A 12,269-nucleotide genomic window follows, 5' to 3' on the forward strand; every position below is an offset into this window, starting at 1 on the left:
TATGTGTTCAGGGGGACACGATGTGCAACAATACTTATTAGTGTCCGCCGTGCCATTGAATAAGATCCAATCTTATTAAACAATGCAATCTTATTGAAGACTGCAGCAGCCCGCTATGCATGTATTAAAATTTGAACCAGTCACATTACTGCATAGATCCAAAAAAATTTTTGCATTCCTGTGCTTAGATATCCTGCAAGTAAGTTTAGCTGTGGCTTGAATAATTACGCATGCAGGACAGTGAGCACTAGCACGCAGCTACTATTCCTTGATGGGCCTTTTTGAGCCGACGAAAGGCGAGGACGGTGTTCCATACTCAAAAAGCAGTCAAAGCTGTCTTGTGCTTTTTGAGGACTACAGGCCTACGTCACCACCTTTAACTTTTGTGTAGTGCCACCGGCACTGTATACGCGCCAGCCAATTGACTGACAATCCTCTTTTCTTTTTCTCTCTCTTTCTCTTCTCTTTCCTCTCTCTCTCATTCACATTCCCCCAGCGTAGGGTAGCAAACCGGGCCTGTGCCTGGTTAACCTCCCTGCCTTCCTTCTTGTTGTTCATCCCCCCCCCTTGATGGGCCACGTATAATCTGACCATGAGTCGAAGCCATAGGCAAACATTATAATGGTTACCCTTTTACTACCGGCTGGTGATAGCTAGCAGTGACTGCTCGTCTCACCAGGGAGTAATAGTTTGCTGATCCTCACTGCCTTGCATGTGTCATGATGAAAAGCACAATTGAACTTCGGAGCGGGATATCTCGAAGCATAGACATGCTCGAAGAATTGTTTCAAGTGGAATTGTGTAGAAACAAAACTGCCACAAATACCAACAAATGATGCGTGGGCACCTTGGCGGCCTTTCCTAAAAACGGTATACTGACGAAGGACAGTTGTGTGTTTCGGATATAAGAGTTCCGCCGTCTTGCTAACGCCGGCAGGCTGACGCCGGCAGGTTGAACTCAACAAATAAATATTTATCACCACTAACAGAACTACGAAAAAATACACAATACAACAGTGCGGGCACACACACTATCCCTGAACTTCAACCCATTGGGGCAAACCATTCCCGCCTGCACAGCAGTTCGTTGCCTTCTGTTCAGGCTGCATCGCAGCTGCTGCGCTTAAAGACCGTGAGTGGTCCATGCACATCTTTGGTTAACAGCACGTGTCAGACCAGCTGTTTAATGGGCGTGATTCCCATACATTCCTCCCTTGAAAAGAAAGGGTTCATTCGGAGCCGTCACCTTTGTTGTCTTACAATGCGTAATTCCTCTCTTTGACCTCCGTTCATGCGGACCTTGCTATTGATGTAGGGCTCAACGGCGAAGTTGCACTCGTGGTCGCCATTGCCGATGTCTTCATGTCAGCCGCAGACTTTCCTTTAACGACGTAGTTGCTGATTTTCATATGAGCGGCCGTGGTTCTCGCGTCTACCGCCATGGCAACTCGACTGTTAACCCACGATTTGAGCTGAACGCCATTAGGCTCGTGCCCCGTGTACTCCACTGATATAGTCGTACGGTGAGATTAGGTGTTGCGCATGCTCTTATACCACGTGTTCGCGTTTTTGGTGGTGCATACGTTCCTAAGGCCGCAACAGATCAAGGCAGAGTTCTTTCTGTTGGTGAAAACCTTAGAATTCACCATATGGCCATGGCCACTTCACAGACTTTTGTAGGCTGCTCGCATATTGCTAGCCAGACGCCTCCCCATCAGTTTCGTAATGGCGGGCCGACAGTGGTCACCTTTGCCATTTTTTTGCCACAATGCCAGCAGCTTTTCTTGCTGGTGCGCCTGGCTTCCTGCTCCTTACTTTGGATTCTTCGGCGGCATCGTTCTAGATCTATGTCACAGCTACTACTTCTATCGCCCTTTCGTGTTGCTGTCTCATTACTAGTGTAGAAAGGAAGAAGATTATGTGCCGCAGTGGGTCACGCCTTTAGCGAGAGGAGCCGAGCGCGAGCTGTTCCCCCGAGCGTTGTGTTTCCTGCGGCAGTTGCTGCTGCCCGCTTTCCGCATCAATAGACCTGCTGTGCAAGTACGACTTATGCCAATAAACCCCGTTTCACTAGCAATTCTAGCAAATGGTTTCGTGCAAAGAAGCTGCCCAATTGCAGCTGCCTCGGTCGCTTCCGCTACGATCACGGTCAAGTCCTGGTTCCCGACAGCCTTCACGAGTAGGGCCTCCTTGGCTTCGCCAATGGCATCTTCATCTGCACTGGCCGTTGTAATTTCCGGGACAATTTTGTCCTCGCCATGCTTGAACGCCTCAACGCTGTTCACTCTCACTGTAGCTGCAACAGTGCTTGACTTCTCTTCACTGCATACAGCCGCTTTCTCCTTCCATTCCCAAAATACCTCGGGCTCACCCTGGACGTCAGTGCTGTCGTTACATGAGCTCGAAGCCAGCCTCGTAGTTTGCCCTAAATACGCCCCGAAACACTTTTTTTGGGTAACCATGAAAATAACTTAGTGGAAAAGCGTATAACCTCACTAATTGGATGCCGGAAAAATTTTAAGAATCCGTCAAGTACAAGCGGAGTTACGAATATTTGTCACACGCTGCACTCACATTCCGTCTTTTCTCGTCCCGACGAAAGCACTGGAAACAAGAAGGTCATGAGGGGTAAACAAGAATGTCACTCAGCCCTCATTACCTTGAGCATTCACTTTTTTTTCTCTTCGATTGCGCGGCTCTCTCAGTGCGATCGCGCACGCACGCGAGAACAAGTCAAAGCCTCTCACGGCGACTTTTGTAACATTCGGGCGCGCCATGTTCTAACAGCCAATGGCTGACAGATGGGCTTACTGGGCTTATTTTTCGTGATTTGTTGAGAGAAGAGAAAGCTATTTTAGCTGACTTTGATATTTTATTGTGAATTACAGGCTGCTGGCTGTGCTATATTATTTAGCTCGCGTGTTGCTGGGAGCCTCTACTACCGATCGGCAGTGTTTTCTGGCCATGCTCAAAAAGTGTTGCACGGCCCCTTTCAGTACCGCCTGTAGCTTACCGGCTACTTTGAGTGGCTGTCTTCAGGCGCCATATGGTTTTGTCATGGTCGGAGTAACAGTTTTACCAGCAAGCACACTTCCTGCCGGCAACGCGCTTACATCTGCTCCAGTGCCTATCTTGAAGCTTATCTGTTCTTCAGTGATATCTAAGGTTTTCTTCCACACCTCTGCTGTTTTTTAAATACGCAGGGCTCCAAAAGCCCACACCTCCGTCGCAGCACGTTCTCTTACTTCTCTGAGCGTTTTTGATCGGCACATTTTTTCCAGTGTCCTTTCTTCCCGCAAGAATGGCATTCCGCCTTAGAAGCCGGACAGCTGTTTTGGTCATGTTTCTCTTGTCCACCACATCTGCTACACCTATGGTGCCCTTTCTATTGTGTTGAAGGATGTTTCTGCTTGTGTAGCTCTGGAGGAGCTTCTTTACCGTTTTTTTGCAGGGCATCAACAGACGCTTCTCCGATGAGTTCCTCTCTTGCCACAGCTTGCTGCTTGCGAACTGCACGTGTCCCGGGCTCTTTGTACCACGATCACCAATGTGAGATTTGGATAGCTCTGTGGCGTTTCCAACAGAGTTGTATGCTTATATCCTATAAGCCCACAATTAGCCTCTCGCGCAACATTCCATCTTTGAGTGCACCCTATCCGTAGTGAGCTACCAATCTGTGCAAAGCAGTCACAAAAGCTTCCACTGTTTTTTCAAGTGCCTCTCGCCTCTGGTTGAGCCTTGCCCTCTCGTATGTTACATTTATTTTTTCGATGAAATAATTTTACAGCATGTCAATCACTTTCCCAAAATTCTCCTTCTCTTACTTGGTTAGCGTCGACGCCGCTAGAATATCCTCCGCGTCTCTCCCGTGACACTAACTGACACTTGCTCGCCCGTGACACTTGCTCTGCCAAACGCGACACCCGCCTGCAACACACAAAACTTTGCCGCCACGCCGTCCACTCTTCTGGTCTCTGTAAGTCCAATGACGTCGGTTGTGCAAACCCGGCGCTAAGCTGCATCTGCTGGGGTCCAACTGTTGCCATCATGATCTGCCCTTGACCGTTGTCGTGGTGGTTACTTTTGGTGCGCTCGTTGCTCCTGCACACAGGCATAACTTTGTCCGTTTGTTGCGGATGCACTCTAGACGCGTGATTTTGTCCTATCGATTTAGGCTACCCTGAATGGCGTGAGACCGCTGCTTAGCCACCATGTTGCTTTTTCTTCCGCGTCCACCAGTGCCATTTTATTTTGCCGTGAGTCCGTTCAGTGAAACCTCTTGCAGCAGGATCTCTTGGTCGACTGCTGCCGTTCCTGAACTCACCACTTGTCTCCCGCTTCTGACACTTTGGCGTAACTTGTGTTGTATCGGGTTTAAGCAGAGAACGAGACGGAAACTCGGAGTAACACGACTCCAGATGCGTTGTGTGGTGCCCGGATGCAAGCACCCCACAATGTCTCTTTATTTAGGCTTTCGAACCCTTTATTCCCACAGTGGGAACTTGTCTGGCGCTGCCGTGCCTACAAAGTGACGAGAACGAAGTGCACGTAGTCGCCATGAGGTGAGCGTGCGTGCCATCGAAAACAGACGCCTTGGGTGGCGGTGTGCCATCTAGTGAGCACTGTTAGAATCACCTCCCAGGTAACTGGAGGGGCGACCTTGTGTGGCATCTAGAGAAGTGTTCACTGGCAAGCCTGGTGTACACCCTGGCGCCGCTATACAAGGCGCGAGCATATGAATCTTGCCAACCAGGCGCTTAAATAACCACCTCTTCGTAATCCAGTCATAGAATATATAGAACATGTTATTTTTTCCACCGGGTCTTTGCTCTGCGATAAAAAAAACAGGGATGTCCGCTTTATTATTCAGGAATTTTCGTATAGTCTTAAATATTTTCTGCTTACATTTTGTCAACCTAAAATATTTCAGTATTGATAAGCAGCACTTGAAAATTATTTAACCTATGTATCGTTTATTTTTATGATTAAAAATATTTACATACAGCCGTCGAAACATATAAATAACAGAGAGCTGAAAATTGATACACCCACTTTCTGTCAATCAGGTCGAAAATGGAAGTTAAGGAGACTTCATTGAAGAAGAAGAAGAACATCCATTCTGAGCACCATGGCTTGTGAGTTATTGAGCGTTTGTTTGTTGTTTCTACGTTACTAAAATTACAATTACGCTGCAATTCGAACCTTTCATGTATTCGGCAATCGTCGCACTAGTTCTCAGCCATCTTACTTAGCAGATTCTGGAGAAACGAGCACGCACCACTCGTCTGGAGTCATGACTGGACGTTTGCCGTACCTGTAACAAAGCGCAACAAATACTTGTTGCGTTGAAAGCACAATGTAATGGTTTTGGCCCTAATAAATAGGAAGTTTTGGTGCACCTAGATTGCAGAATTGGTTAAAACTAGTTGTGATGCAACGAGAGACATTGTTCACATAATCCGTGTAGCATATTTAATGACTTTTACAACAGGGAACGTGGTATTCTAAAAGAAACACACTGACGCCAGAGTAGGATGTTTTGTATCGACTTTATTATGTAACTCAGCTGCTTCGGTTATCTTTTACCAGATACCCCCCTGCGGTATTCCCTTGGTTGCTTTGCTCAGCTGCTGGCACTATTATGCGGTCTTGATTCTGTACGCAGCGGTGATGGCAAAAAAAAAGAACGCTCAAGTTCCTTCAGACTATCACGTTCTGTTATTTTGGCTTCAATAAATATGCTGCACGAAATTTTGACCATTTTGTCGCTTGTTGCATTTTTCTATGCTGTTCCACCTCACGCTGTTCCATCCCATGCTGTTCTAAGCCCCATATTTTAACCAACCAGTCTTACCATAACAGTTTGTGTTGCACGCAATGTCTAAGAAGAGACTTAATTAGAAACGATGCCCTGCTGCCACAGGGCAGTATTATGCGGCCCTCCGCGCGACGTCAGAACCTCTCTCCCCTGCCTACTTGTCACTTTTTACCTGAAGACCAACGTGGAAGTTTTGACCTCAAAGAGGATTTTGGCTAAGAATTTGTATTCGTAGCTGTAAACGTTCCGGTATATGTGCTGAAAATAAGCGTCATTTCTACATTTCTATTCTAGTTTTGTGATATTTGTCAATACGCCATTTTTTCTGCTTTTCTGCAAAGCTTCTTCCCCCTTTTCCCTGGCTTTGCCATGCGGCTCACGCCGTGTCGGCTTCCTGCGACTCGGTCTTTCGTCCCAAAACGTTGACGCACCCCGCTGTATAGTAAAATACCAAACTACGTAGTGGAAAGGGGAAGTTGTATCATCGCGAGTAATTGCCTGCTGCGTTGCTTGTTTATTTCTATATTATAGCCATACCGGCCGATACATGACGCTCAGTGAAGTGCGCGTGTGGGCCCTCAGTGACACTGTGTGGTTGACCGTGACACGTGCACGATCGTGCACGCAGCCTGTAATATTATCTGCTGGCGCTCCATTCGCCAAATTAGCAAATACCTGTCGCACTCACTCTTCACATAGATCGGATGAAAGAACGAAGGTGGCAGCAAGCCAATGTCTGGTTGTTTTATCACCATAGTGTGACTAATGTGTGACATCAAACTTAACGGCATTTGGCCCATGTATTCACATGCATCCTAAGACACACCCATGAAGTCCATGCACGTGTATGCGACCAGGCATCGCGCGTAGAGAAATCCTCGGGTGGTTAAAATTTTTTACATGCCTCTCTTGTGTATGGCACAATTTATGATCATGTGTTGGTATGGTCCGAGAAACCTCTGAAGTGATAAATGGTAGCTAATACTCATCAACAGCAACTTACATTCAAGAAAATTGTTGTAGTGGCCCTTCATTGACTTCAGTTTTCAAACTTGGGCTAGTTGGGGTAGTCCTCAAAGTCCTCCAATGACTTTTGAAGACTGTTTTAGGCTGTCAAGCCATAATTTGCATGTATGGTAATTGAGTGGGCGTCATAAGGCTACACACCTGCGGTCCATGCTGTGATCAATGCTGCATTAGGATGGAAAAATCAGATCTTTCCCCAGGCATGGTTCATGTGGCTTGACGCAGTTCTCGTGGCGAATGGCGTCATGAACCAGCTGGGCATGCATGCCATCTTGCTTGTCGCGCTACCGGTATACTTTCATCATCTTCCTGCAGCATCGACCACAAGCAAGCAGCCATATGACACCCGCACACTGCGGCGCTCGTCTGCTACGGCCTCTTATACTGCCCGCTTCTGGGGACCCGTGGCTTCCAAGTTTGCCCGGTGCTCCAGAGCAAAATAGCCGCCGGCCCACCGTGCTCACTTGATCACGACCCCCTTACCCTGGCAATGATTACTTCTACCTCAGATCCGGTTGCAGGAACATGTATTCTTGCTAGCTGCTGCCAATTTATACCTCCAAACTTCTTAATCTCATCTGCCCACCAAACCATCTGCCTCCCCCTAACCCGCTTGCCTTCTCTGGGAATGCAGTTAGTTTCCCTTAATGACGAGCGATTATTCTGTCTACGCGCTACATGCCCAGCCGATGTCCATTTCCTCTTCTGGATTTCAACTATGATATCCTAAACCACTGTTTCTTCCCCAATCCACTCTGCTCTCTTGTTGTCTCTTAAGATTACACCTACCATTTTTCTTTCCATTGCTCGCTGCGTCGTCCTCAATTTAAGCTGAACCCTCTTTGTAGGTCTCCAGGTTTACACTCCGTAGCTAAGTACCGGCAAGATACAGCTGTTATATACCTTCCTCTTGAGGGATAGCGGCAATCTACCAGTCCTAATTTGTGAGTGCTTGCCAAATGTGCTCCACCCCAGTCTTATTCTTCTAGTTACTTCAATCTCGTCGTTCGGCTCCGCGGTTATTCCCTTCCCTACGTAGATATAGTCTTTTACAACTTGAAGTGCACTATTACCTATCTCGAAGCACTGCTCTTTTCCGAGGTTGTTGTATATTACTTTCGTTTTCTGCATATGAATTTTAAGACCAACCTTTTTGCTCTCCCTGTCCAACTCCATAATCACGAGTTGCCATTTGTCCCCTGAGATACTCAGCTATGCAATGTCATCGGCGAAGTGCAAGTTACAAAGGTACTCTACATTAACTCTTATCTCTAACTGTTCCTATTCTGGACTTCTGAAAACCTCCTGTCAGCACGCGGTAAATAGCATTGGGGAGATTGTGTCCCCCTGCCTCACACCCTTGTTGATTGGTATTCTGTTGCTTTTAGATGCGGAGCATCTAATACTCGAGGCTTGTAGTGCGGCGCCGTCCGCAAGCTTCCTCCTCCTTCTTCCACCATCTGTGCGTCCCTTCCTCCTCTACACACAGCGCGCACTTCACTCCTCCACCATCTGTGCACTCTTCCTCCTCTACACACCACGTGCGCTTCTCCTCTTCACGAACATTCGCTAGCTGTATAATGTAGCGGGCATGCGCCGTCACGCTTCGAGAACATCGGCAGCTGACGCGCGCGCATGCGCCGTCGCGCTTCGAGAACATCGGCAGCTGACGCGCGCGCATGCGCCGTTGCGCTTCTCCCCCTTCTCGAACATTCGACAGCTGACAGTGCATGCGCCGTCGCGCTGTATATATTCTCAAGGTCGGCGCTCGCTCGCTCAGTTGCCGCTCGTCGGTTGGTTTGTACGGCGCGTCGACGTCCAAGGTCGCGGTGAAATGAATTCCAACGAATCCACAAACACAATGATCGACGTCCCTTCGACCAGCGCCGCCCTTTCGCATACGTGTGTACGTGTTCACTCATTTAACACCCCCTGCTACAACCACGTTAATCAATTTAGCCATCGACCCAAGTAAGTCGCAATTTAACACCCCATTTCACAACCACGTTAACCAATTAGCCATCGACCCAAGTACGTCGCACTTTAACTCCCCGTTAACCAATTATATGCTCCGCATCCTCCTCAGTGTTCCCCCGAGGGAAGCTGCGGGCAATTTTTTTTCATGAAGCACTATGGCAGCAGTTGATCCCCTGTAGATTTCTTCCAGGATGTTATTATATACTTCATCAACGCCCTGTTTCCGCAGTGTCTGCATGACGGCTGATATTTCTACTGAATCAAACGCCTTCTCGTAATCTATGAAGGCTATTTATAGTGGTTGGTTATATTCTGAGCATTTTTCTATTGCCTTATTGATAGTATTAATGTGATCGATTTTTGAGTAGCCTCTTCGAAATCCTGCTTGTTCCTTTGGTTGATTGAATGCTGATATTTTCTTTTTCTGCTAGCAATTGCGCTTCTCCTCTTCCCGTCATGTAGACACCTCGTAAGCCGGGTGGCTAGTTCTTCTAACACAATCTGTCCTCCATCTTTCAGCAGATCTGATGTTACCTGATCCTCGCCAGCAGATTTGCCTCTTCGCTCTCTCCAAAGCTTTTCTGACGTCTTCTATCATGACTAGTGGGGTGTCATCTGGGTTACCGCTAGTTGTTATAGTATGAAAGTTGTGGTTTTTCCTACAACTGTACAGATATCTGTAAAACTCCTCCGCTATTTTAACTATCCTGTTCATATTGATAGTTATTTTGTCTTCTTTGTCTCGTGTTGCATACATCTGATTCTTGCCTATCTGAAGTTTTCTCTTCACTGCTTTGACGCTTCCTCCGTTTTTTCAGAACGTGTTCAGTTCACTCCATGTTATACCATCTCCATGTTATACCTTCTTACATTGTTTCCTGGGAAATCTTGCCAGTGTCCTGTCTTACTACCTTGCCTCCAACTTTCACGGCACACTCCGCAATGATACTCGTCAGATTATCATTCACTGTATCTACGCTAGGGTTGGTTTCCTAACTAAGAGCTGAGTTCCTGTTCTGAAGCAAGACTCTGAATTCCTGTACTTTCCCTCTCCGTGCTAGCACATTGATTGGCTTCTTGCGTATCAGTTTCTGTCGTTCCTCCTTCAAGTGTAGGCGAATTCGAGACCGTACCATTCTATGGTCACTGCATTGTACCTTGCCAACCACTTCCACATCCTGCACGATGTCTGTATGGGCACTCATTATAATGTCCATTCCGTTGTTATTTTCGCCATTAGGGCTCCTCCATGTCTACTTGCGGTATCCTCGTTTTCGGTAAAAGGTATTCAAAATCCGTAAATTATTGCGTTCTGCGAATTCTACTAATAGCTCTCCTCTGGCGTGTCTAGTGCAGATGTCATATTCTCCTACTGCCTGGTCTCCAGCCTGCTTCTTCCCTACCTTTGCATTAAAGTCTCCCATCAGTATAGTATACTGCGTTTTTACCTTACTCATTGCCGATTCCGCATCTTCATAGAAGCTTTCAACTGAAGCGTCTTCATGGCTGGATGTAGGCGCGTAAGCCTGTACCACCTCCTTCTTGTATCTTTTATTCAGTTTAATTACGGTACCTACCACCTTTTCATTAATGGTTTAGTATTCCTCTATGTTGCCAGCGATGTTTCTGTGAATAAGGAACCCCACTCCCAGCTCTCCTTTGTCAGCCAAGTCCCGATAGCAAATGACGTGTTCATTCTGTAGCACCGTATGGGCCTCATCTGTCCTCCTAACCTCCCTGAGCCCTATTATGTCCCATTTAACACCCTTTAACTCCTCGAATAGTACAGATAGACTTCCCTTGCTAGATAAGGTTCTACCGTTAAACGTTTCCAAGTTCAGGTTCCAATGGCGGCCTGTCCGGATCCAGGGATTCTTAGCACCCTCTGCTGCGTTGCACATCTGATCGCAGCCGTGGTCAGTTGCTTCGCAGCTGTTGGGGACTGAGGGCCGTGTGTTATTTGACGTATGCATGTGGGAGGTATTGGCCAGATACTGCACCAGGGTGGCGAATCTTTCTTTGGTGAGGGAGTGCATTCCCGGTGGTGGTTAGCATTGAGGCCACACCCCGGGCCTCTTAATGCAGTTCTATCACCACGCGGAGTTTTTTGTCTGGTTGGGAACTTCGCGGTACCGAGATTTGAACCACGGACATTTTGCATGCGAAGCGGATGCTCTAACCACACAGCACAGGACTGGGTTATCTGGCGGAACATGGGAGAGGCCTTTGTCCTGCAGTGGACGTCGTCAGGCTGATGACGATGATGATGATGATGATGATTATGATGCAGTATTCTTGCACCCGACCACGCTTATGATGTGTACGATGCCCCCACGACGACCGACCTTTCCTGCGAGGGTTCGTTCCCTCGAAGCCCACGTAAGAAGGTGTGCGCACGTGCCTGCCTCATGCACGGCTTCCGTGACGTAAACGGCACGCGATATTTCGGCACCGCGAGACTCGACGACGGCTACCTTGGCGCACGCTTCAAAGTGTGGCGCGGAAATCCTGTTGACCATTATCGGCCTCCATATTACGGAGCTTTCGCTATCTATAATGTCTAATTAACGCGACTTCTTATCAACCTCGACACTGTGTGCATCTTGCCATCAGCTACAACCATTGTCTCGAGGCCTCAAGCAGGAAACGTTTCAGCCCCCAAGCATCTACAGCTGAGCATGCTTGGTGCTGCAACGATGACCAAAAATCCCAAGGACCACCAACCTGGCTTGCCACAGGAACAACAGACCTTGTATGCCCTACCAGAGATGCAGGCAGATCGCCCACCCGCCACGCCACACGTGTGCTCAAAAATTTCAATGCCGTCGATAGCCCTCGACAAGTCTGATGCCACAGACTCACCACTTGATCTCACGTGGCCCAACATGGGGTCTCGCTCGAACACGGCGTCCACTGACGCCTACAAACTACACGTTGTCAAAGGCCTGAAAAGCGCATCTATAGGCTCTCTCAGAAACGGCTCATCCCCAGGCCAAGCCATGTCACAATGAGTCTGTCCACAGCGCGCGACTCGCAACTCGACGGCCTTCTAAACGACTGGTGATGCGGCAGCTTCGCCAGGTGTGGTGCCACCGCCTCCGTCGTTACTGGCACCATCGACAGGCTACCGTGTCGCCCGTTTATGACGGCGAGGCTCCGACTACCAGCAACAACTATGCCCGTGAAGAGCTACAGGCTTGGCCGGACGGCGCAACGCAACAACCGGAACCACAGCAGACTCTTTGTTTTCAAGCTTCGACCTGATGCATTGCCGGGTTACTTGGTTCACTACCAATTTCTACGTTATAAGTTTCGCTCGCTTCTCCCGACAGCATGCCTGCATGTGAAACCACACGCGCCCGCTGCGAATTCCTGGTGCCGGCTGCCAGAGCTCCACTGGTTGCCGATAGTCCCTTCCCGTTGACGACCTGAACTGCTCACGGATGTT

General features: G+C 48.2%; 1 long non-coding RNA gene across 1 annotated transcript; it reads left to right on the forward strand.

Annotated features, from left to right (window-relative positions):
* Window positions 1-5,063: 5,063 nt before the first annotated feature.
* LOC142784989 (uncharacterized) lies at window positions 5,064-5,757 on the forward strand. The gene is made up of 2 exons (XR_012888808.1): window positions 5,064-5,135; window positions 5,590-5,757. It is a non-coding gene; the product is annotated as an uncharacterized LOC142784989 (long non-coding RNA).
* Window positions 5,758-12,269: the final 6,512 nt, after the last annotated feature.

This window comes from Rhipicephalus microplus, chromosome 2, assembly GCF_043290135.1.
Source record: "Rhipicephalus microplus isolate Deutch F79 chromosome 2, USDA_Rmic, whole genome shotgun sequence".
NCBI classification, from domain to species: Eukaryota; Metazoa; Arthropoda; class Arachnida; order Ixodida; family Ixodidae; genus Rhipicephalus; species Rhipicephalus microplus.